This window comes from Microtus pennsylvanicus, chromosome 16 (genome assembly GCF_037038515.1).
Source record: "Microtus pennsylvanicus isolate mMicPen1 chromosome 16, mMicPen1.hap1, whole genome shotgun sequence".
Taxonomy (NCBI): domain Eukaryota; kingdom Metazoa; phylum Chordata; class Mammalia; order Rodentia; family Cricetidae; genus Microtus; species Microtus pennsylvanicus.
Window position 1 is genome coordinate 4120258 of NC_134594.1, and position 26812 is coordinate 4147069.

Sequence of the window (26812 nt, forward strand, 5' to 3'; positions counted from 1 at the left end):
ATACTTAAAGTAACTAGCAGGTAATCACTTCTCATAGCAAATATTTAAAAATCATTACTAATGTCGTGGTTTAAAAGTTGTTTGGCATGAAAAGATGAGACAAGTCTACCTGTAGTCAAAGGACTATGACTGGATTATGACTCTATCATAATCCATTGACTAGAGCTAGGGGAGTGAGAAGGAAGCCTCACAACAAATATGAAAGGATGCATGTTGGGAACATATTCCAGTGAAACCAGTAATATTTTTTCATGGATGCTATGGGGCTCATGCTCCTTGAGATCAGCCCAGATTCTCAGGAATGCCAGCCTGTAATTCTGTGAGATCATTCTCACCCCAAATCTCCATCTATGAATTAATAGAAGAAAGAATGTATTAAGATTCCCTCACTTTGTTTTGGGGATGTTCTTATGGGATGTTCCAAAAAACTTTAAACTTTATACTTAGTGAACTTATACTAGAAGTTTAATTTTATACTTAGAGAAGATAGTCTTCTCTCTTGGTCCCCCCCTCCAACACATATTTAGAAAAACCAACATGGGACAGAAAGGGGAAATATTTTTCCTGCTAGGAGGCCATACTCTACTTTGACCAGAACTGAAGGAATGAATGCTGGATGCTGTTTCAAGGCAAGCAGGAGCTAAACCCCACACGCCCTTCATTATGAGGCTAAACTGTTTGGATTTTCTTTAGATTTCATCAGCAAGTGATGGAAAGCCATCAGAATCCCTATCAAGGGAGGAAGATTTTCAACTTTATTCATAGCAAATTAAACTGGCAGCTTGTGGAGCAGGGTTGGCCACAGTTAGGTGTCTACAGCCCACCTCAAGACAATTATACATGAGAAGGAAAGAGAGCACCTTTGAAGTAGAAAACTAGAAGAAAATTAAGTAAGCTTGACTACTGCGTGCATTTGATCTAAACCCAGCACCTCCATAAGGTGGGCACAGCATCAAGCACAGAGTTTCCTTTGGAAGGTAAAAGTGTTAGCACTTGCCAGGAGAGTCACTTTGTAGTTATTGTTGTTTGTCAGCATGAGTTAATGTGTTAGAACTTATATAATTGGATAAATAAAGTTATTCATATTTTTATGAAGTTACAGTTGAAGTAGTCTTTGTCAAATGGACTACTGGTAAGTCTATATAGATATAAGGAATAATAACTAATAATGTTAATAATAATAATCACATCATAAGTAAAGAACAAAGTCATTAAATAAAGCTTTTCCTTTTACTACAATATCTTTTCCAGCTACATAACAAGATTAAAAGCAACAAATAACTAGTCAGTCATAATAGCAAATCAGAAAAAATGAAAACACCAGTATGTAACTTTGTAAGGGCCTTACATCTATTCCATTAACTATGCACTAAGCCCTAAGCACCCTTGTGCCTTAAACTGTTGATGAGTGCTGCCATAATAGATTCGTAAGCCTTTTAGAAAAACTGGGCTTGTCTTTCTGATCTTGCCAATTCCAGATGTTGCTTCAGTCCAGTGATATTCACGTTTATACATTTGAGAGTTTGCCTATCAAAAATATAAATGGCACCATCACAAAGATGTAAGAACCACAGCCTTGAATGGATTGATTGGAGGAAAAGAGAAACAAATTTTCATTCATATTAAGTTTGAACTATTAGCTGGGTCCATGCAGAATTCTGTAAAACTGAAATGGACCACAAATATGGTAGATCACCAAATAGTCTTCTGAACCATGCTCCAAACTATGTGTCCATTCCATTTACACCTCAAAACAGACATATATTAAGTATTCCTATCTGAAATGAATCAAAAATAGGTTTTAATAGGTTAGATATTGTGTCCAAGGCCACAAATGTAAGAAAAGGCAGACTGAAGATACAAGCACAGGACTGCCCAACTCCAAACATATGTCTAAATGGGTTTGATACAGAGTGCTCAGCTGTGCACCCTAGTGAGACCAATTCAGTGAAGCCATATGCTCACTGTGGCTGAGTATTTGAGGAGTGTGGAGCACACAAGACACCAACAGGAAAGAAAGAGAAAAGGCTGGAGATTGGTCTGCTGGGGTTAATTAATAGGTATAATCTTGAGCAGCTACAAACAGTGTGGTATTAGAAACTTATCCAGAAGCAATTTATAGCCAGGGACAGAAAAGAGGTGATGAACTGGGGTCTGGGCCATGAAAATGAAGAATGCTAGAATTATAAGGAGCAATGGAGGTAAGAAAGGTAATTCCGGTGTTGAGATTACCTGTGTCAAGAATGTAGAAGAAGCTGGTATCAGAAAGATTTAAAGAGGAAAATTAAGAGTGCATTAGAACCATGGTTTAAAGAATGCATATTCTGATATGTAAATATCAAATTCTCACTGATTATATACAAGTTCAAGGCATGCTGGGCCAATGCTGTGGCCATATGAAGATGTAGGTATTAAACAGATGTGGAATGTGGGGTGCACTCTAATGATACCAGCTTTGGTGGATAGAATTAGGAGCTTCAAGAGTTCAAAGTCACTCTTGAGTACATAGTGAATCTTAGGACATTCAGTTCTGCTTGAGATCTTGAGTCGGGGGTACTGATGCAGGAATAAGTACCTTCTTCATGACTAAACATGCAATTCAACCTGCTATATCCCCATGAAGTAGAAATCATTAACATCCCTTTGTAAGAGATTGGTAACTACAAGTCAGAAACATAAAAAAAATATTTCTTATTGAAACACTCTTCAATAAGACAACAGCAGGCCCCATAACTTGTGTAGCGGTACATCCCTCTCCTCTCTGCAGAAGTGCCTCTACTTCTTCCCTCCCTCCTGGGCTGTCTTCACTCTCCATGGCCCTGTCCAGTGATGAGAAGCAATGGAGAAAGTCAGATATTGAGAAAAGACAAACAAAAGTTAACAACATCCCAAGAAACAGCCAACAAAGTTATGTTACAGACCGACTGACAACAGTATACACATCAGTGTTTGTATCAGGGAGCAAAGCTATGAATACACGGTATGAAAGAAGCCTCTCACTGTGGGAGGAATGCCCAGGGGCTTGGGTGCAGCTAGTCCACTAAGGTCCTCCCTAGAGAATTCTCTCTCTATCGGTGTTTGCCTGGAGGACCCGTCACTGACTAGCAGGCCATTTCTCTCTTCTTTCATCTTTCCAGCCATAAAAGAAACTCCTTGTCCTCAACTTTCAAAATATTTATCATCCTCCTAAAATCCTCTCGTACATGCTATCACAGAAATTGGTCTCCTCAGTTTCTGTCTTCAGCTTCACATTTAGTAAATACGAGTGCAGAACAAAGAAATGCCTGGCTTCTCAAGGAAGCTGGAGAGCAACCCGGAAGGCAAAGCATTATGTAGACCCATTACTCAGACAACTGTTTAGTCATCAATGGCAGGAGACAGCTGTGGGCTGGAGTGGGACAAAGGACCTGAATTCTGAAAGAAGATTTGCAAGATTAAGGTCTAGGGGTACAATGTGTCTGACAGACTGAGCCTACAAATGCCACAGGGACTGAGGCTTCTCAGCAGGACCAGAGGGAAGATAAAATGGTGCACTTCTGACTGCAAAGGAGAAGGGCGTGAACACATAAGAATGTGTAGACCGTCTTAGGGGCATATTATGTGCACATAGATATATGTATATTTTAACAGGTTAGAAAGCAGCCATGAATTTGAAAGACTAAGGAGGGGTGGGTATGCAGTATGGTTTTGAGGGAGGAAAGGGAAGGGGTGAATGATGTAATTATATTACAATTTCAAAACATAAAAAAATTAAAAATTCTTATGTTGAGTAAAATAAGAATAATTGCAATCATAGAAACAGCATGATGGTAAGACTAATTTTGATCTTTGAGAATAGAGGTCACATCTTTCACATTCCTGGCTTAAAATAATGAGATATGGTCCTGGAGGACTTGAGAAAATATTTCTTGAGTGAATACCCCTTTATTCATTCCACTGCTTGCCATCATTTAACACCATCCTACTTCTGTTTGTGGGTTTGGGAAACCTCATCTCTCTAAAGGCCTTAGCTTATAGATATTCATGTAAAGGGAGATAAAGCAGAGCAGACAGAAGTATGCTAAAGTTCAATGAAAATGCCTTCTTATTCAGCAGAAGCGCCTATGGACTGCTATGGAGATGATGAATTGCTGTCCAGCAAGTCAAGGACTGAAAAGCCACGCACCTTTTCTGACAACATGAAGGGCAGGAGCCAGAAGCAATGTCTTTTTTTCTTTACTGTGCAGCTGGATCCTTCTATAATAAACACCTCTGCACTGCTGGCTAATTCCGGAGAGCACCCTACCCTTCTGTTCATTTTTTCTTGGGGGTATGGAGAAAGGCACTTATCATTAACTACGTAAAATAAGTTTTGCTTTCTATTTATTCTGAGCATGCTATGAGGTAGCATCTCAAATATTCATTTTAAATCTAGAGACGATTTAGAGATCCTGACTTCGAAATGAACAGAAAGGTGAAGGGGCAAGCATAGAAGAAACAGAAGGGTCTTAAAATGTCAGGAGCAACAGATTGGATGCATATGTAAAATACTGCAGGACATGTTTTTCAAACCAATGGGTGACCCTGCGATCTCCCTGAAGAAAATGAATAACCACTCAGGAGCTCAGAGGAGACAGCCAGGTGGAGCTGATTGCTTCCCATGATATTAAATTGATGCTTTTGTCTGAACAGGCCACCCATAGGTCACAAGTCATTGCTTGTAGAAGCAACTTAATTATGCTTGCCAGTACCTTATAGAGAAGCTAGCACACGGAAAGCAGTATGGCATTTCCCGTTCTCGGTTTAAGCTTATTTTTGTTTCTAGTGAGTGGTCAGCCTCTGGAAAGAATGAGACCCCCCTTCCTGGTATCCTATCTAATTAACATTCCTTTAAAATATCCCTTCTTGCCAGAGAATGGCCCCCACTTTGGCAGAGGAGAAGGGACGCGAAGTTGCTGGTGTGGCTTTGTCCCGCTGTGCCGGTCTTGACCCTCAGAGGGTGATTAGCAGAGAGAGTGGAGTTAGGCTGCGCCCATTCAGTCCCCATCTTCTGCGGGAGTTGGCAAACACTATAGCGGCTGTTGTTTAAGGAGCAACTGTCTATACAGTTGGGCTGAGACCGCAAACTTCTTTCACACAAGACACCAAGCACCAACAAGGGCTTCCTGCAGCCCCCGACCTTGCACAGATTTCAAATGACAAAAAAATGATGCTAGCTATCTTTCTTCATAAACAGACATGTTTTTCTTAATACTGCAATACTGTTTGATTCCTCACAATCACAAGATTCAAAACAGAACTCCCTTCATGGGCCGTTTATGTAGCACATTAATAAATAAAATATAAATAACAATTTAATATACTCATATGTGTAAAGAATTGCAGTGTACCTTTCAATAAGTTATAAGAAAGGAAATGATTCTATTGCACTAGTAATTCTAAATTAATTCTTAAAATAAAATAAGCTAAATGTGATTGTCATTAAAACTTTTTATTTATTATTTATTTTTTATTAAGATTTAGGATTTTAAAACAATCCCTTTGGGGGGAGATATAGAACATTATTTTAAATTATTTGTAACTCCAAGTAGCTGATTTTATGTTTAAAAAATAAAAGCGGAAAAAAAATAAAAGCGGACTCAGGATCCGTTAAGCAGGGGCACATCCCTCCTGCATTGCTGAAGTATTGGCTATCCTGATCAATTCTTGGGAAGGGAAATAGTTGTCTCCAATGGTGTAACCACCAATGAGCCCACCAGGCTCTACGGGATGCTTCCCATCCAATGGTCAAACAGATGTCCCTGTTTAAACTAAATGCATCATAAAACAAAACCAAAAGTCACCAGCCTGGGAAAGGGCTGGTAGTGATGGGGAGTATTCACAGCAATGGGAGGAGAATGTGGGAGGGGAGAGAGGAACGCGAATACATTGGGTTCACGTATGAAATTGTTAGTGCTGCAAAATTAATACACTTTAAAAGACTACCTCTTAATTACATGTAATTAGAATTTGTCACTAGGAATGTTAACTAGGCCAAAGCAATTAAAGAACTCCCTGGCCTGCTCTGAAATGAAACTTAATATTTTTTATAAAATATCAATAAAATAACTAACACAAAGCAAAATGGGGTAAGCTAATGAGTGAAATGGCTTACCAATGGAAATCTACGGAGGCTAAAATAATGTTAATTGTATATTGGGCTAAATCCAGTGCTCTTAGTAGTCCATTCAGGTGGTCATTTTGGCCTCCAATATGGAAAAGGGGTAACAAAGAGCTTATAAAATAATCTAGTAAATAACATCACAATGTATCATATATATGCATAAAGTTACTTTAAAAGCTACACGTTTTTTATTTTTAAACTGATGTATAGTTACCGGACAGCTCTACATGCTGGGGAGAAGGCCAGATCCTTGCCGTCATGAAGGTTGTAGACGCTGAAATTACGGGGTCAAGTGACTTTGTAAAGGAGTTCAGTCCGGATGCTATTATTAAAGACCACAGCTCTAAATTGTAGAGAACTTTGGAATCCTCAGAACATGTGCAGTTGACACAATTGAAGAAGTCATGAAACTTGAAGAAGTTATGAGGGTTTTACTCATAAGAAAAGGATAGATAACATTGTCACTTGTGTGTAGAGATTTAGACAGCTACATAATACAGATTTAAATCAAAAATGACAGATGCACTGACTTAAAACACAGCGGTTGCTGAAGTGAGCCTGTGTGCCTTTTAGGTTAACTATCGAGTGGTTCAGGTATCTCTTTCAGGTACAGAGAGCGTGGGAAGGTGTTGGTCAATGTCTTAAGCAGGAAAGAGAGGTTACTCTGCTCTCCAAGGAAGGTCCCTTTTGCTATAGGAAACCTCGACTACTGGTGATCACACCTTGACTTTTATTATGCTGATATTCCCTGATCCCAAACATGACTTTGTTGAATTTGCAAGTCTAGTTAATGCTCTATCAGCCAGTATAAAATAAGCAACCATGATTTTCTAAAAGGAGATGTAATTCACCTTTAAGTTGTACATTTAATATTTTTCCAGAAAACATAAAAATACATGAAGTGCCTAGAAAAACCAAAACGGGATTCCTAGTGTTATATATAATAGATTGTAGCAATCTATACAAAAGAGAAATCATTGTAGCAGTTGAGTGTTTTCCAAATTAGATATTAAGGACACTGGTTGAATTCTCTACTTCTAGAGTGTATTCTTTAGACAAGAGTGTATCCTGTATTTAAAGGAATAGTTGCCCAATAGTCCATATACTCTACAGCTTTTGTCCCCTGAAGTACGTCTGTTATCGCCACCAAATAAATATAGATTATAAAATATAAATAAAAAAGAAATAATGAACCTATTTGTTTTCTAAACCACACAAGGTTAAATAAATTATAGAAAGATAAGCAGACAGAAATACAGTTTGCTGTGATCACTACCTACAGAACCCCTGGAAGGGAAGGCATGAAGTCACATCTAGTTGCTGGCATTTTCTTTATTAGAGAACTGTACTCTAGAAAAAGTCATTGTTTGACCTTTCGGAAAGGAATTAATACCAAATGAAAACACAACAAACAAATAAAAAAGCACAACAGAGAAACAGAGTCCAGAGTCTGTTTACGTAGGCTAACTCCTCCTCAACATGGGGTCTGCCCTGGAGTGTGTTTCATTTGGAAGGAGTTTCAGAGGGGACTAAATATATAGTCAATGCATACGAAAAATGAATTAGCTTTATGTACAAAATGTTTGGCTAATATTTGAAATACTAGTGCTGCCATACAAACGATGGAAAAGTAAAAACATTTTTAAGAACAGTATATATTTTACAAGTTCCATAAAAATGTTAGGATTCAAAGCTAAATTCTACTTTATTTGGGTGGTCTTGTCTCAGCTCAAAACTTCTTTTGTTGCAATGTATCATTGTGGTTTTTTTCATTTTGCATCTCTAGCACTATGTTAACTTGCTGTTTTTCCAAAATGAATTTCATGCTTAGCTTGCATTTCTTAATTAAAACTTCCTTTAGCAATTCCTAATATGTGTATTATTAAAACTCATTAGACCCATTCACACATGCCTGTCATATTTGGCTGCACATTCATATACTGAAGTGCTTCATATATAAAAAGAAAAGGAAATAACAAATACAGAGACTTGAATGTTTCATGAGTGTTGGGACGCGGGAGTGCCCGCAAGGCCCATAAGGTTTCACACAAAAGAGACATCACCGCTGAATCTCACATGCTGACACATCCCTGACCTATAAACTCTGCAGTAATGGCAGCAGTAAAGTGCCTTCCATTGAGCAGAATGTCTCTCTTACATGTAATGGAAATCGGCACAGAAGAGATTATATTGACTGCTATAAAATGAATTCATATAAAAACCCCAAAGTTTAATGTCTAATAATTTCAAATGCCTGGAGTGATTTACTAGTTTTCTCTGATTTCTGTTAAGCTATGACTTGGCAGTCTTTTTTTTTTTTCCCAACAGATAAGCTACTAAAAGTCAGCATGGGCTTTTCTTTTTTTTTTTTCTCTTTCTTCCTTTCTTTCTTTCTTCTTTCTTTCTCATCCTTTCTTCTTTTTTCTTTTTATAGAGGGCAGTAAATATATCCCACATTGTTTTTATAGCAATAGAGTAATAACTGATATTTCTCAACATGGCTTTGTCCTCATCAGACCAGGAACACCTAACGCAATGTTTTGCTATTGAAGAACCTTTCTTTGAGAGAGCTGGGGATGTTGCTATCTCATGCCCATTGAGTACTGGCTCTGCCAAGATGTTACAAATTACCTTTAAAGAAACAATGAAAACTATAAAAGCATATTCTAGGTTTATTGAGGTGTTTATTAATTCCATCTTTATTTCTCTGGTCTTGGCAAATTTTAAAGATTAAACATTGATATTTCAAATTCATGTAAAGGCAAGTTTTTTATTTCAGGTCCCAGTAAGGCAAAAGATATAGACGTTTTGTACCAAAGATAATATATGCTAAATTTCAATAATGCAGAAAAGTAAACTTTTCCTCTCCGATTCTGCTTCTACTTAAGCATTGGTAAAGTTTCATTTAAGAAGCAGGGGCAGGGGTGGGCAAGAACTCTTAACCAAATATGGTTAATCATCTCAAAATCATGGAAGCTGCAACCAATAGGTCAGTAATTTCTGGATTTTAGGACAGTTAGACAACATGGATAAAGATACAAATTTCAAGAGGAATAGGCAATGTCCATACCCACACCAATAACTTTGGGGAATCCAATGTATGTCTTGCCATTCGCATTAAGAACCATATTTAGAATTAGCACTAATTGTGAACTAATTAGAATTTTTAGCACTAATTGTGAACTTCTAACCTTTTAGTCCTAATTATAAATATTGTATAATTCTGATATAAAGTATAAAGAATCAATAAAGGACACTGCACTCCTTGGAATGGTCATCACGTGTGTTGGAGAAGATACAGCAGCATGTAGTTAACTCACAAACCTTGCAGGGACACACCAGTTCTGTAAGCGGCCCACTTGTCAAACTACACTGAACTTGAGTGCAGGAACTGGTTATGGTTGTGAGTTTAGAAGTGTGGTAGTGGTTCTCTATAGACAACTTCCTTTACTATTGGTTGTCCAACCTTGTACTACCTACATGGATCTACTGTAGAAACCCTACCAACCTCCATGATACAAAGAGAAGGTCAAAGTTACTGCCTTTCCTTTTTCACCACCCAAGGAGAGCATAATGAAGCCTTAGAAAGTATCAGCTACTCTTGACAGAAACACCCTTGCCAGCCAGGCTAAGTGTGTTAGCTCACCCACCCTCAACAGCAGTCTGAGACAAGAATCACCGCAAATGCATTGCTTTCAGAATACATAAGGAAATCTTTATAAGGACCCCCATTTTATATTTCAAATTTTTAATTGTTTTTTTGTCAATAATTCTAGTCTTTCTCAGTTAGTCTGAAGAAAGAAATATTTACCCATCATTCAACATGACTTTATTATAAATTAATATTCTTTCTATTGGTGTAATTGGATGTTAAATATTTCTGGACTGTGTGGCTAGGAGCAGTTGCTAGAATGTACCAACACACAGAACATCCATTCTTCTCCCTCCAAGGCACACAAACCACGTGACAGAGAAGCATGGAGAAGAGGCAGAGCTAGCTTCTGAGATACCTGCAGAAAATGAATGTGCTTGCAGACGTCCTTCCTGCACTTCTAGTAGTTTAGAAAGTTTAATCAAAGCCCACAGAAGCAAGAAACAGCCCAGATTGCACTTTAAAAATCCTGGTACATAAAAGTGTTCCACTTGGTAACTGAGTCTTAAAAATACAAATTTCAAATGTTAGTTTTCATAGCCAGAATGCATGAAGTACTTGAAGTTTGTCAAGTAAGGATTGGAGATGAGCTGAGATGACCCGGAAGCTCTATCTCTGGTGAGTCCAGACTTAAAAGAGAATCTTTAACATTAAAACTATAACGTTAAAACTGCACACATTTCACAAGTTATAAGTATCTAATGTCTTCTTTGGGAGATTAAAATACATCAGATGCAGCATTCTATATCTTGCCAATTACCTATCTTCATTTTATTTCAGCATTTGAGTGCTTGATAGTTTAAAAGCAAATGCATTGTCCTTAAATAGAAAACGGCCACTGAAAGACACTGAAGTGTGAGGGGCTGTGAGGGGTTTCATCTGTTTAATCCATCTAGAGACACTTCTATACATTCATGAATACTTAGATATCATTTATTATTATGTAAATATAATTGTGCTGGAGCTATGCAGACCTCAAACTTGGGTGAGAATGTCCTTTTCCGGATTCCCAAGCAACTTTTACTTTCCTAAGCCAATTAATATTCACATATTGAAAGATTAATTTTAATTACCTCTGGCGAAATCGATTTCCTTCTGAGAGCACAGAGGTTTTTTTTCTTGAGAACTACAAAATTTCTTTAACTGAAAAAAAAATTAACCTAAATTCGGCTGCATAAAAAAAAAAAAAAAAATCTCGAGAAACACAAGCGCTCACAGCTCACTGGGAAAGAAAAGCCAGGAGTCAGGAGCAGGGCAAGGCAGGCTGGGATCACAAATGCAGCTGCCTGCCTGGTGCACTTGCCAAGCTGGGCCCGGGGCTGAAACGCTGCAAAGAGGTTCGCTCATCTAACTCAAGAAAGTTAAATCTGACTGTATTATGCAAAGTCCTACAAGGAAGTCACGAGATAACCTGTGTGGCAGAATCCCACTTCTGTCTCCTGGATCAGATACAGTGACTGTAACCCTTTAGTGTCTGAGAGAAGAGGGAGGTGGGGAAGGGCAGGAAGAAACAGAGGGAGGGAACATCGGAGCTTATGAATAAGACCACCCTCCTGCTGACTGCATCCCCAGCGAGATTCCTCAAGAAGCTCAGACAGCCTGGGAACCTGGGCCGAGGCAGCGCGACGTGGACCAGAGCTCTCCCCCACCCTAGCAGGATTTTCTAAAGCACTGGATGCCTCTTCTCCTTAAAGTATCGTTAGGAGAAAAATCACCGCTCCGAGAGGGAATCTCACAGCCTAGAGATCCCCCGCCTCGCCCAAAGGCAAAGTTGGGGGACAGGAGGCTGCTTGGCTTCCCTACTGAGGCCACAAAACCCAGGTTTTGAAGCTTGGTGCGGGCGGAGCGGTCGCGTTGCCTGGGAGGTGCGCGAGGTGGGCTGAGAGCCTGCTCGCCCCATTTCTCCGGCACCGAGTCCGCAACCCCTCCCGTACAGTGGTACCCAGACCGGCAGCCCTCGCCCAAGGGAAGAGCCACAAACTTACCCTCAGCAAGACACGTCCACGGAGGGAGCGCCCTCATCTTCCCCCGGTCCTTTCAATTATTCAAGGAGGCAGTTTTAACAACACTTCGCCTTCAAATTCAAGTCGAAATGGTCAAAGTATTTACCAGTTTGTAGATGCTTTCTTTTCAACCGCCGGAACTGGGTAATTCTTGTTTCAGAATTCAAGACGCTTCCCTTATTTATTTATTTATTTATTTTCTTTAAGCAGCCGCAACCCCAGTTCCACCTCCCCCTCCCTCTTTATTCACCCACGGACACTTCCTAAACGTGTGGATTGATGCTTTTTTTCTTTCCAGATGCTGCCACGATCTAGAATTCTGGAGAAGCAAAGCCGCATCCGTGTAATTCCGACCGTCAGGCAAGAAAATACAAACGATCAAACAACGTTACTTCTTTGCGCTGCGATCAGATAATCCTACTAATCCAATAGATTTATCTCGATTGGAAATTGACCTCAAAAATGAATTCCCAGTGCTGGTGTCCAGCAGAACGATTCCATAGCTTTATCCGGGTTACCAGGAGCGATGGTTTCTTTCTTTCCTTTTCTTCCTTTCTTGATTTCATAAAAATCTTTTTGAATTCTGGTTGCACTGTTCGCAAAAAAAAATGCCGAAGACCCTGGTTTCCCCTAATACAGGTTTCTACTCCAAATCAGTGCAGAAAGAAAAATGATACAAAGGTACCCCTAGTGGCTCGAGGCAATATTGCAGGGATTTCACTTTTTTTTTTCTCCATCCGCTCTTCACCTTTTCCACTCCCCCCTCCCCCTTGTTCCCCCGGCTTCTGGGAAAAAAACTTGCTGTTGTAGTAACCATGGGATTGAACCCCGATTAATACTAGTAGAATAAAACTGCTTAAACATATTGGGTGGTCTTTGCGTTACACTGGAAGAATGAGGATCCTTGTTTCTGACTCCTTGGTATTTAAGTTCTTCCCAGATAGCATTTAGTAGCTAAAATGCCAATTTGGGGAATCACTGTGATTTCAAAAAAAAATGTATTTATTTTCTAAATACCAGTAGTTAGTAGAGTGTGTATGTGTGTGTGTGTGTGTGTGTATGTGCGCGTACACACACACACACACACAGAAGGTCCTAGTCTTCCTAAAATACATTGTTTTCAGAAAACCATTTAACATTTTTCTTCCTTTGTATACATATGATAAAGGATATGAATTACTTAGATGATATTTTATCATTTTAAACAACCTTTAATTACATTTGTCTCTTTATTTACCTCTATGAATGTATGTGAAAACCTGCACACCAAGCACACATGCCCGAATGTGTGTGGAAGTCATTTTGAGGAGTTAGTTCTCTCTACCCTGTGTGCCCTTGGCGATCCGTATCAGGTCTTCAGGTTTGGTTCAAGCACTTTACTCACAAGGCTGTCTTGCCGGCTCTCATTTTTAAATATTTTCAGATGTGCTTTTATTATTTTAGTCATATATCCATATGTGTGCATGTGCTTATGTATGCCACATGTGTGTCCATGTGGCCACAGAGGGCAAGAGCTGTTGGATTCCTAGAGCGGACTGTTGGGAGCCATCCAGCTTGGCTGCTGAAAACTGCACTCGGGTCTTTGCAGAAGCAGTAAACACTCTCAGCTGTGGACCCCTCATTTCGGGTTTTTGATGTCTGTTCAGAAAAGCAGGTTCGATGCCTGAGTGTCCAGTGAGAGGGGAATGTCTAACCATCATGACTCGGGTCTCCATGTGCCTTGCTTGAAATCTTTAGAGTTTCAGTGGCCTCGGCATCAGCACTGGGGTTCTGATTTCAAAGCAAAGGATCCGTGCAGTGAAATCCAGCTCCTTTCTGCTAAGCAGGTTCCCACATAGTCTCACAGACAGTGTCTACCAATGAGCCAGCAACCTTTTTAAAAGAAGATTCTCTGTCTTTAGGGCCGAGACTCTCCAATTTTAACAAGCCTTCTGAGAACACTTTGATTATCAAGGGCCTAGTAAAATACAGAAGTTGGATTCTCTTTCAAGCTGATGGTAAAAACTGGAAAATTTTTCTTAACTGACTAAATAATTAAGCCTTTAAGTGTATGAACTGCTAAAAGAGTCAGGAGACCTTCCTTCTACCACTGGCTTTGCTGTTAATTGCCTGTGCGACTTTGAGCAGTAGCTTTTTGCCTATGGTTATCTATTAGATTTTAGAACAAATCAACAAAAGCAGATGCTTCTAGATGGAAGATTCGCTCTTGTAAATTAACCCATAATGCAATGTAATTATCATTACAATATAACTAGAGTTATTCATGGAACCTGAAAAGTTAATCCTAAAGTAAATGTGCAACAGTAAAGAGTAAAAACCTGTCCAAAAAGTAAAAATAAAAACAACCCCAGTAGCAATGTGCATGGCCTTTCAATATGAACTATTAAGTCTTCAACCAGAATGGCTGCATTAAGGTTCAGTCACAGAATCTAGGTCAGAAGAATAGGAAAGAAATCCTAGAAATCTTTGCATGCATTTATGGGAACTAGATAAATCCCAGGAGGCACTGGGAAGCAATGAAGACAAATGAGCTATTCAGATGCTGCGTCATGCATGTATAGAAAAATCATTATACCTGAGTTTCTATTTGAGGTAGGATAAACAATAAAAAATATTTAAAAAAAACAGGAAGTACTTTTATATTTCTCAAAAACATATCTTAAACAATATGACAAGTCAAAATAGAGTATGAACCGGGTGGTGGTGGCGCACACCTTTAATCCCAGCACTCTGGAGGCAGAGGCAGGCGGATCTCTGTGAGTTCGAGGCCAGCCTGGTCTAGAAGAGCTAGTTCCAGGACAGGAACCAAAAAAAGCTATGGAGAAACCCTGTCTCAAAAATCAAAAAAAAAAAGCAAAAAACAAAAAAACAAAATAGAGTATGAAGATGAAGAGTCGGTTGACTGGAGAAAAGTCTCACCGTCCAATATGTACTGACAAGGGTGTTCAGAGATTGCTGGTCATGAGAGGACTTCACAGCAGGGTGACAAATAGCACTTCACAGCCATGAAACGGCAAAAATCACAAACCTAGTAGCATTGCATAGTGACGAAAAGGTGAAGAAACCATGGAGAATAGATGGTGAACATTCAGAGGGTCCAGAAAGCAGCTAAGAAGTTGTTAAATGCTATCACAACCTACAAATTCATCTTTCCATTCTTAGGAACAGTCATTGTAGAATTGCTGAAAAGAACTAAAAAAAGTCAAATTCCCTGAGTCAATAGAATATTAATATGCTATAATCATAGAAGCATCCCAGAGAAAAATGAAAGTCTTTTAGATGCCTGCTATCATGAATAAATCTCAAAAGTATCATATAGACAAAAATATTGGCTATTGCCTAATATGTCTAATTGATATTACTTAAGTAGATGTAAAATTTTTAAACATACTGTAGAGATGACTCACTTGTTAACACCATTTGCTGCCTCAAAACTCAAATGGCAGTTCACAACCGTCTGTAAGCTGGTGTCAGACAATCTGATGCCCTCTTCTGGCCCCTATAGGCACCAGTCATGCACGTGGTGCACATACATACAAGCATACATATGGGGAGAGAAAAAGTTACAAACATAAGAAATAAAAATATGTGACTCTTGAAAGCATGTAAAAATAATGAGATCTATGAATTTAGGGAACATGTATATGTATGTAGTCCTGATTTATTATTATCTGAGTAAGATAAAAAGCAAAATTTAGTGCCAAGATAACCTCTCTGGAAAGGATTGGGTCAATGAATTTGGTACCAGCATCCTGAGTACCTTCACCTGATCCATGATACCTATTTCTCTTTTTTTTTTTTTTTTTGGTTTTTCGAGACAGGGTTTCTCTGTGGCTTTGGAGCCTGTCCTGGAACTAGCTCTGTAGACCAGGCTGGTCTCGAACTCACAGAGATCCGCCTACCTCTGCCTCCCGAGTGCTGGGATTAAAGGCGTGCGCCACCATCGCCCGGCTATGATACCTATTTCTCATGCTTTATCTTAAACTACTTTTATGTAAATTAACTCTATACCTGAAATATTTCATTAATATAAAATACTTAGACTAGATAATTTCTATGAACCCTTATAGCATTATAAAAAATTTAATCATAAGTTAAAGCTTTCAGTGGAAAATAGCTTAATGATTTTGAGTGCAAGAGAATAAAATCATTTAGTGAAAAAAAACACAGGAATAAAGCATAAGTTAATGTATATATAAAAAGCGTGAGAACTCAGAATTTTTTATTGAAAATAGATTCTTCTCTGATACTATATCGGCCAACCACAGTTTCATCTCCCTCCACTCCTTCTAACTTCCCCCATACCTCCCTTATTCCCCAGAACCACTACTCTTTATAAATGAGTAGGCCCCCACGAGAAGAAAGTCAAACAGGAAAACACAAGATACAGTGCGGCAAGATGAAAGCTTTCATATGGAGGCTGGACAAGGCAACCCCCCCAAAAAAGCAAAAGGGCATCAAAAAAGTCAGAGACACACCCAGTGCCTCTGTCAGGAGTCCCCAAATAACAGCGAGCTAATAGTCATAACATATTTGAAGAGGACCTGGTGGGTGCTGACCCATGCAGGCCCCATTCTTGCTGCTTCCATCTCTGGGAGCCCACGTGTGCCCTGCTTACTTTCTTTGGTGGGCCATATTTTCCTGATGTCCCCCAAACCCTCTGACTCCTACGATCTTCCTTCCACCTGACCCTTGCGGTTCCCTGACCTCCAAGATGGAAGGAAAGAACAGATGGAGTTCTCCAATTTAGACTTTCTCTAGATAATGTATGTCTGGGCCTCACCGGCTCAGCTCTCACAGGCTGCTGGAAGTAGCCTCTGTGATAATGACCAGTTAGGTACCAATCTATCAGTGCAGCAGAATATCATTTCATTATTTATTTGTTTGCTTGCTTGTTTGTTTTTGCAGGTAGTGTTTAGTTCTACCCTAGATCTCTGCGCTGTCCATTCTCTGATTTCTGGCTGTACAGGCAGTGAGGGCATGTGTTCAAACTGTGAAATAATCTTTGTACACTGAAGATTTCTTGCTGTGATTGGTTTAATAAACAAACTGTCTGGCCAATAGTTGAACAGAATAAGGTTAGGTGGGAAAGTCAAGCTGAGAATGCTGGGAAGGCAAAGAGCAGAGTCAGAGGCATTGCTAGCAGATGTAGGGAGAAGCAAGATGAATGTGCCTTTCTTAGAAAAAGGACCAAGTCACGTGGCAGAGAGTAGATAAGAAATAATTTAAATGTAAGAGTTAGCTGGTAACAAGCCTGAGCTATTACCCAAGATTTTATAATTAACATAAGCCTCAGTGTGTTTATTTGGGAGCTGCTGGAAGGACAGAAACTTCCATCAACAGGGTCGCTCTTGTGGTACAGGCCATAATTTAAACCAAACTTTGGTTTCCTACTTCCACGAGTTCTGAGCCACCACTGTCCCAGCACATCTTGCAAGCCGGACAGATTGTAGGTAGAGAGTTTTGTGGCTGGGATGGTATCTTTCCATAGCCTGTATGGTACCTTCTCATGCCAGAAAGACTAGAATGTAGAGGTAAAAGCTCCTTGCAGTAACCAATGTTGATGTTGTCCTTGGCAATGGGGCCTGCTGTCCGATTTCAGTTTCCTGGCATCAGCTTGTGTTGTCTATGGATCGCCATAGGACCTCTTTGGCCAATAACTCGATCAAATGTCACCTAGTCCCACCACTAGAAGTCTTGCCTGACTCAAAAGATGGCCAGTTCAGACTCCCTATCCGCCATCACTAGGAGTCTTCACTAGGGTCACCCTCACAGATTCTAGGAAATTTCCCCTGCACTAGGTTTCCACTCCACCCCCCCAATGTTCCCCAATTCCAAGTGTCTCTCGCTGCACTCTCTGCCTCCATCCCTTTCTCTTCCATCTCATCCCTCCAACTTCTGTTCCCAGCTACCCCCAGTTTACCAGCAAAATCTACCCTAATTCCCCCTCCTAGAGAGATCCATGTATTTCCCCTTGAGCCCTTCTCTTAACCTAGCCTCTCTGGGTCTGGTGATTATAGCTTGATTATCATTTTTATTAAAGCCTATATCTACTATGATTGAGTACATACCACATTTGTCTTTCTGGGTCTGGGTTACCTCACTCAGAATGATTTTCTACTAGTTACGTCCATTTGTCTTCCAAGTTCATGATGTCATTTTTTTTAAACAAGTGAGTAATACTCCATTGTATAAATGTACCACATTTTATTTATCCATTCTTCAGTTGAACGTTATCTAGGTTGTTTTCAGTTTCTGGCTATTGTGAATAAAACCACAATGAACTTCCATGGGCAGGTGCCCTTGTGTTAGGATGGAGTCAATAGTTCTTTGTGTATATGCCCAAGAATGGTAAACTAGGTCTTGAGGTGGATCAATTTCCAGTTTTCTGAGAAACCGCCACATTATTTCCATAGTGACTTTTACAGTTTCCACTTCCACCTGTTTCCCTTCCTCCGCACCCATGCCATCATGAGTTGTCATTTGTGTTATTGATCTTAGCCATTTTGACAGGTATAAGACTAAATCTCAGAGTCATTTTGATTTGCATTTCTCTGATGGCTAAAAATGTTAAATGTTTCTTGGCCATTTGAGATTCCACTATTGAGAAGTCTCTGTTTAGATCTGTATCCCAAATTGAATTAGTTGTTCTTTGGATATTTAGTTTCTTGAGTTCTTTGTATATTTTGAATATTAGACCTCTAACAGATATAGAATTGGCAAAAATATTTTCTCATTCTGCAAGTTGCCACTTTGTCCAATTGACAGTGTCCTTTTCCTTACAAAAGTTTTTCAGTTTCATGTGGTCTCATTTATTAATGTTGATATTAGTACTTGTGCTATCAGTGTGCTGTTCTGAAAGTATCTCCTGTACCACTGTGTTCAATGCTGCTCCTTCCCTTCTCTCTATCAGATTTGGTGTGTCTGGTTTCATGTTGAGGTCTTTGATCCTACCGAGATTAAGTTTTAAGCAGGATCATAAATATGCACAATTTGTTGAAGATGCTTTCCTTTTTGCAATGTGTTTTTCTGTCCTTTTATTTTTTATTAAAACATAAGAATCCATAAGTGTGTGAATTTATATCTGGGTCTTCAAGTAGATTCCATTGATCAAAGTGCTTGTCTTTATACCAATACCATGCAATTTTTACTATTGTACCTCTGTAGTACAACTTGAAATCAGAGATGGTGAGACTTCAGCAGAGAACCCAGAATTTTATAAATGCAGCTGATACTGATATTTTTAAATCACATTATTTTATACTTCTAGGAAGTAGAAATATATTTAGAATTATTTATTTCTATATTGAGTAGTGGAATTTCCAGATAACAACTATAATCCCTTATCTAAATAAGGGGGTAATGTGACTGAAGTTGGGGGCTTGGAGGAATGTAACACTTAACTAAATCTTTTTTTTTCTTTTTCCCTTGATCTCATAGATAGGAACAGGGTCTCTGAAACAGTGTGATGGACGATCAATTGATCATGCTGTATCCCACCAGTTAATGAGAAACTACCAACAGAGGAGAAAACGTATCTATCAGAACATTTCATATGTGTACGCAAATGCAAATGGAAGATTTGTCCATATGAATAATAATAAATGAAAATCTCAATCCAATCCAAAGTCACTTGACATTAAGCTATATGATCTCCCAAAGAGAAGACATTAAATATTAGGCAACAATTTATAAGAGCTATTCTTACAGGTATGATGAGCAGAGTGGGATCCATGCCATGAACTCAGGCTGGGTTTGAGAAAGATGCTTAAGCTAATTGTGAAGCAATCAACTTCCACCATTCAGACTTTCTTGGAAATAGCTGAAGCATTTTCTGATGTTGGAACAGTGAGGAGACAATTCGATATCAACGGAACAGGCCAAATGGAGGAAGGATATGCAATGTCTAGAAATCTGAAAAGGCTGACACATTTTTGAGCAACAGCTTAGCAAACCTCCTTGCATGCTGAGAACAACCCTAATAACATCACAAGAGCAGTCACTTTGAAGAAGCTGACAATACAGACCCCAGGTAAGCCTTGACCATTGAATTCTTGGTTGTAAATAGCTAGTAGAACTATTTTAACAATACTATGATATCCATGCCAAAGAAATAAGACATACTGGTATTGAACTGAAGATTCATCTCCAGTGTCTGAGTTCAAACTGGGCTAGTATTTAAACTGTCCTGTGATGGAAAATGAGTGAGAGGAGAAGTGAGAAGATGCGCAGAGCGCAAGAAATTAGGCTGATGACAGAATGTGCACCGAATTCCTACAAAGAAGATAGGCCTGTACTGGGTTTAGTATCCCCGAGGAAACAAATGATAAATAAACAAACGAGTCCACAGATCAAACAGGAATACCAACTGATACATAAAAAAGTATTATCTATATGGGATAGATTTGCTAATCTCTTCAGGAAGTGAAAGGAATTGCAGGAAAGGCACAAAACTAGGAAGACCCCCAGTGGGGAGTGGGAGGCCCAAATGAGCAAATCTGAGAGCTTTGGCAACTCCTTTTGGATGGTACCACTACAGTGTCAGCCATGGGAAACCCTGGGGTTAGATGACACATCCAACCTTCACTTCTTTACCTAATAAAAAGTCGTCATTGATTGGTTTATGTCAAATGGGTCATGCAAAGAAATGAATAACAAGATATCACTAAAGAAGAGAGGGCAAGGGTTTTCTGTTCTTATTTTGAAGCAGTTGTGATGAAAGGAATCATAGTCAATATTTTTGCAAATAAATTAAAATAATATTCACTTTTGAAATTTTTCATACAATGGATTTTGATCTATTGTTTTCCTTCCCCCAACGTCATGAGGGATCCTCTGTCTTTTACGATCAAGTAAGATGGCTTAAGTTTAACTAGTGTAACCAAACATTTTAGGATAGTGTACTCATTGTAAGAAAGGTAAATGGCATTTACATGGAAAACAGGTTTCTGAAGTAGTCTAGAGGAAAAACATTTCACTGCCTTTCTTCAAAATTCCCCCATTGTGCACTCCTATCAAGTGTTCAAGACTTGAATCTAAATGAATGGCATTTGGGAATTATAAAATGTGCAAACCTAAAGAGCGGCACAGCACTACTTCAGCAGCGGGGATGGCTCACAAGAAGTCTCCTTCAACTGGGAGGCGTTGGGCGCAGCACAGAATCCTGCGTAATTGGAAATGACTACTTAAAACACTTGACTGATGTGGAATATTTCAGGTATGTACGGAGAGAACACACCTGCTTGGGTGCTAAATATACCAGATGCATCTTTAAGTTTCACTATTGGAGACTGCTAATGCAAACCAGGACATAACGATGAAGCCTAGGTATTGTAGGATGAGACCGCCACATTAAGAAATGGAACCTCATTAAGGTTGTTTAAGATGGCAAGGTGTACGTTGCATGTGTGTGAGCACAAGCACGTGTGTGTGTGTGTGTGTGTGTGTGTGTGTGTGTGTGTGTGCATGGTTGGTGCTGGCATTGTTCTCAGAGTCAGGGTCTCATCCTGTACCCAAGGGGCTCCGATGCACAAGCATGCTCCTGTGTGAACTTGCTTTTTGGACACAACATAGTTTTAAAGGACTTTGAAGTTGGGAAAAGTTGGAAATTATCTGGATTATTCTAAACAAGTTTAATAATCATTTTGACAAATTTCAAAATGTTGCAAATACTATGCCACTGTATCATACTACTTAGGAATCTATTTTGCTGCTCTTTGAAGCAGCTATTTTTAAATATTTATAATTAGTACTAATGTTTGACTGATAAAAGTCAGCATGCACTTTAATTGTTTGTGCGTACAATTTTGTGTGTGTTCAAATGTGGGTGAACGTAGATGAGGAAGTCAGTGAACAATTCTAGAAGTCAATCCTCAGGAATGCCATCTACCTTATTTTGAGACAGAGTCTCAATTCTCCAACTAGAGTAGGTTAGACCATGAGTCTCATGTTGCAAGCGTGGTTACCACACCTAGCTTTACTCTTTTTTGTTGTTGTTGTTTCATTTTGTTTGTTTAATGGGTTCTGAGTAAATACAAACACTTTAACCAATGAACCATCCCTTCAGCCTAATCCTGATATTTTAACTCCATCATACCATGATAGACCTAATCATTGCTTCCATCTAGAATAATTTAAATTATAGGAAATCTTTGAAAACACTACTTTAGAAAGTCATCTCACTGAATTTCACCCGCTAGAGTGTTCAGAGAATATTAACATATTATGTTTCCAAAATAACTAAAAATTCCTGTGAATTTTGACCTATAAGCAAGGCCTCTGAGAATTAATTTGTATTAAGTTGGAAATACACTTAAGTTACATCTCAGGAGCAATGAAGTCTCTCACAAAGAATGGGTAGTTATCTTCTTATGGATAGGATATTATGCTAATTAAAAATAAACACTACCCAAGATCCTCATTTTCATTCAGTGCATGATGTAATAAACATCATCTACCTGTATTGAAATATTTAGTTCCACAATTTCTGGAAATTAACAGAAGGCTTTAAAGGGCAGCTAATGAGCTTATCTCCACTTGGCTGTTCCTTACCTTTGTATCTCTGCCTGTCTTTGAAATTAAAACTGCTTAGGCAGTTGTTTCATTATTTGTAACAAATTCCAGAATATCCGCAATCTTTAAAAGGAATAAATTTCCTAAAACCATTCCAACTTGACTTTCATGTCAGCCTTTTGCCTACATGTAAATAAAATTGTATCTAATGACTTGGAAACAATAAAGTAGTGTCACAATGTAGAATTGCAAAACCACGGGACTCTCAACTAAGCCCAGTCTCTGAGCTGTCGGTCAAGAAGTCTATGCTCCTTAGACTAACTAGTCTGAATGTGGGGTTTTGTTTTCCTCCACAAAATTGCCCAAGGTTCTCGTAGGGATCCACAGGATAGGAGACTATGTTTTGATATTTAAGCTGTCATCCTCCCTCCTTATTTCTACATTTTGCTTAGAGGAAAGAGCAAAGAGAAGAGAGAAATTACATTTTTAACGTATTTGCTTATGTGTATTATATAGAATAATCATATCATCAGAGTTCAAAGGTTCATTATAAATCAGCAATGTTGACAGAATACTAGAATAGGCAATTACATGTTACTAAAAAGCCTGTTTGCTATATGCTGGTGTGAAAGGACCACTCCTGGTGTATTTCTCTTCATGACCCGTATCCTCATCACTCTCAAGTCTAGAGAGACCAACTCAAGTCCCCAGAGCTCAAACAAGTCATAAACAATCACAGTAGGTTTCACCAGCAGTTCAATTAGAGGGACTCTTGGGTGCTTTTGTACACCTGACAGATTTCCTTTTACCACAAGGGAAAGCCCAAGAACACAGATGACTTAGCTAAGGTCTACATGAGGTGGGTGGCATTGATCAATGATAAATTGTTCCATGTTGCTTCTGACTTCTTGCTTTGTCTTTTGCTATTATAGCAATAACAATTTGTTATTGATACATTTGATCATAACTAAACATTAAATCATAAGCAACAAACAAACATAAAATCAAAGTGTTAATAAGTAATAGGAAAGTTATAAGCATCCATGTATCATTGGCAATGACTGGATCTGAACCTCGTGGTGAATGTTACTCTCCACAGCAGAGCACTTTGTGGACATGATCTAATGAGTGATCTTAAGATGAGGTGAAGCTTCTCAATGATCTGGCTCAGTCCACTAGAATCATAAAGATCTCTATTAGAGGAACACAGAAACGCTAGAGGTAGAATGTGATCCCAGAATGAACAGAAACAAGAGTGAGAAATTTCTTTTTGTCCCTGTTGCTTGAGGAGATACAGAAAGGCAGTACTGTCAATGCAAACAGGCACCTCCTGAGAATCGGAGAAATCTCTAAGAGAAGCATGCCTCGACCAGCCCGGTGCAGACTTGTGACTTTCTAAACTGTAAGAGACGAAATCTGCCTTAAGGCATAAAATTTGTGATCATCCATTTAGCCAAGAACAGGAAACAAATGTATTTAATTGAAACATTTACATTATTGTGGGAATACAGTGATGGAGAAATGGCTCGGTGATTAAAAGCTCTTCCAGAAGACCTGGGTTCCATTCTCAGAACCTACATGGAGATAGGAACCATCTGAAACTCTGTTTTCAAAGGAGCTGATACCCTCTTCTGACCTCCAAAAGCACCGGACACACTAGTGGTATAAAGATAAACATTCAGGAAAAATATCCATAAATAAACACATCCCATTGTGGGTATAATCAGTGCTTCCCAATAAAAACATCATGTAAGCTGCAGGTTCAACTGTAATTTTACCAGAATCATGGTTTCTTGTGATGCAAAACCAGAAACAAGCCAAACAAAATGTAGTGATATATTTCATTTAGTCCAGTGTACAATTTTATTAGTATTTTGAAACATTTACATACAGTGCCTTCAAAATCTAATATATATCTTAATTTTGACTAATTCCATTATAAGAACTTAATACTCAAGCCAGGGGTTGTTTGGTCAAGCATCCTTTAATCCCAGCACTCGGAGACAGAGACAGGCAGATGGCTGTGAGTTTGCGGCCAGCCTTGTCTGCGAAGTGAGTTCCAAAATAGTCTCCAAATCTACAGGGAAAGCCTATCTTGAACTTAACAATTACAAAAATATAGTAACAACTCTGTTGGAGACTGAAGTTTGAATGATAAAAAAGAAGTTAAAAGATTTAATATATCATTGCGTAGGCAATTCTAATGTATTGAAATAAAAATTAAAAATGATAAAAAGGCATCTACAATAATCCATATAAGTGTACAGGCAAGTCACTGGTAACTGGGTCTTTGATATTATGTTTTTAAATAAATAACCAGAAAATTAAGGATAAAAAACATAAGAGAAAAATTACTTAGAAACACTGAGTTGACTGATATTTGTGAAAGATTCTGATGAAAGTTTCTCTGGGAAAAAAAGATATTTTTTGAGAAAATTTTCTGAGAAAAAAAGATGACTAAGTAGTCAAGGATAGAATAGCAATGGCATTGCCTGGGGTCAACTACAGAATATGAACACATGACCAGGAAAAAAGGAGAGCAATTAAACCTTAGCTTGCAGTTTCCCCATGGAGGAGAGTGATGTTCAAACCAGGAGGGCATCAAGTGGCGAGAAAATGATGCTAAAGTCAGAAGGAGAACCAGGCCCATGTCTTGTAACCTAATTGAGTACCCTAATAGCACTTGGAGATGGATTTTGGGAATAATATCAATATCTGTAAGGTGCTGTGGGGAAAGACCCTGGAAGTTATTGCTGGTTCTGGCTTTTATGCAGAAGTCTAGAGTCTGAAGTTTACTAATCTTGACATTAACTGATTCTCTGGAACTGGCTCTCACAGGTGTTCAGAGTAAATAGCAAGTCGGGAGAAACGTGAGAATTCTGAGAGTAGGAGATCAAACATTTCATTTGCACACACACAGACACACACACACACACACACACACACACACACACACACATGCTGAACCCAGCACTCTGGAAAGGGCACTTTCTCACACTTGTCCCATAGACAGAGCTGATGCAGGCTGGGCAATGACACAGTCGAGCAGGGCCTGCTAGTTGTGAAAACAAGGCCCCTAGTAGATCTGAAGAATGTTCTTTGACGTCTCTCTTGTGTCTCATTTTTTGAAGGACTAAAAGTGAATATTTCAATTAAGCCAAAGACCTAATAACATAAATTAGAAAGCCTGGAAAGAGCCCATCTTACATTCCAGACTCCAGAGCAGATCATTTTAACAACATCTGTTTCAGGAAAAGTTATTTTCAATGACACTTCTCAATCTACTTACAAGTAAGGACTTTGCTCACATTCTGTAAACAGCTAGTTGATCAGTGTTCTAAACTACCGTAGAAAAATTAAGGTCTCCTAACACTTAGTTTAATCTGCTATACAAATTGATTTAATTAAGCAACCACATTTTGTTATAAAAATATTTCTTATGATAATCTTTAATCAAATTACAAGAATCTTGCATTATAGAGTACATTTAATAAAAGTTTCAAATTAACTAAATTTAAAATTATTAAATCTCAATCTTAATTTCAACTCATACATATCAAATGAGTTGTTAAGTTATATTGGCAAGATTCTTTAATATTCCTAATAATGCAACAGTAGAATATGTCTATCCCCTCTTTTTCCATGAGAAAATAAATCAGGAAACCACGGCAATGTACATGAGCGATACTAAAAACGGCATAGAAAATAATGAGTTTCCAGGATAATCTGCATTGCCTTTGTTCTTAATCCTTGTCCTTCTGCCTTCCTTTGCTCCCCTGTTTTAATACATATAAGGTATGATTATACTATAAGTTATTAATTCTGAGTAGATTAAATTAAATGACCTGAGGCTACATTATCTGCTTCAAAACATAAAATAGTAACATACATATTTGCTCTATATCAACTGGCCTGAAAATATACAAACAAGATAAAAAGAAAATAATGTCAAATTATAATGTTTTAATTTATTTGTTTTAACATTCATACATATTGATATATTTAAATTGTCATATATAAAAAATATTTCAAGCATTAAAAGTATATATGTATACTATATATATATCCAAGTTGGAAAGTCAGAAAGCAGTAACTGTGGTAATATTAGTTGACTTGATGCCACTAAATGCCACTAAATGCAGACCAAGGCACCTATACCTCATGTTCACCACAAAGGATGGAGAATTAACATAGCTAAAGATAATTCATATTTGAAGAGTGATTGCATATTTTAGAGTTAATACTTATGAAATGGACACTACAAAATTAAAATCATCACTTGATGGGAGGACCAGCATCCTTACCTGTAACCAGTCTACATCTCATAGGGCCTGAGCTGCAGTTTTTTATTTTTTTTTCAAGCAACAGAAGGTGAGGTGAACCATTGTTGAGATATAGAGCAGTTCTATCTATGTATCTGGACTGTATACTCTGAAAAGGAACTATAAGGAGACTGCAAACAGTGACCATGTGCCTTGGAAATGACAAAATTCTCTTGAGACG

General features: G+C 38.5%; 1 protein-coding gene across 14 annotated transcripts in view; it reads right to left on the reverse strand.

Annotated features, from left to right (window-relative positions):
- The window catches only part of Nlgn1 (neuroligin 1), an 856909-nt gene that overhangs the window by 662270 nt on the left and 167827 nt on the right, over nt 1–26812 (reverse strand). For 4 of the 14 annotated variants that reach the window (XM_075950400.1, XM_075950392.1, XM_075950395.1 and 1 more), the window contains exon 1: nt 11780–12474. The exons of 9 other annotated variants lie outside the window; for them this stretch is intronic. The gene's annotated coding sequence lies outside the window, so the exon portion shown is untranslated. Of the gene's footprint in view, nt 1–11779; nt 12487–26812 lie in introns of those variants that run through there. One more of the 14 variants, XM_075950403.1, reaches the window with a different exon arrangement.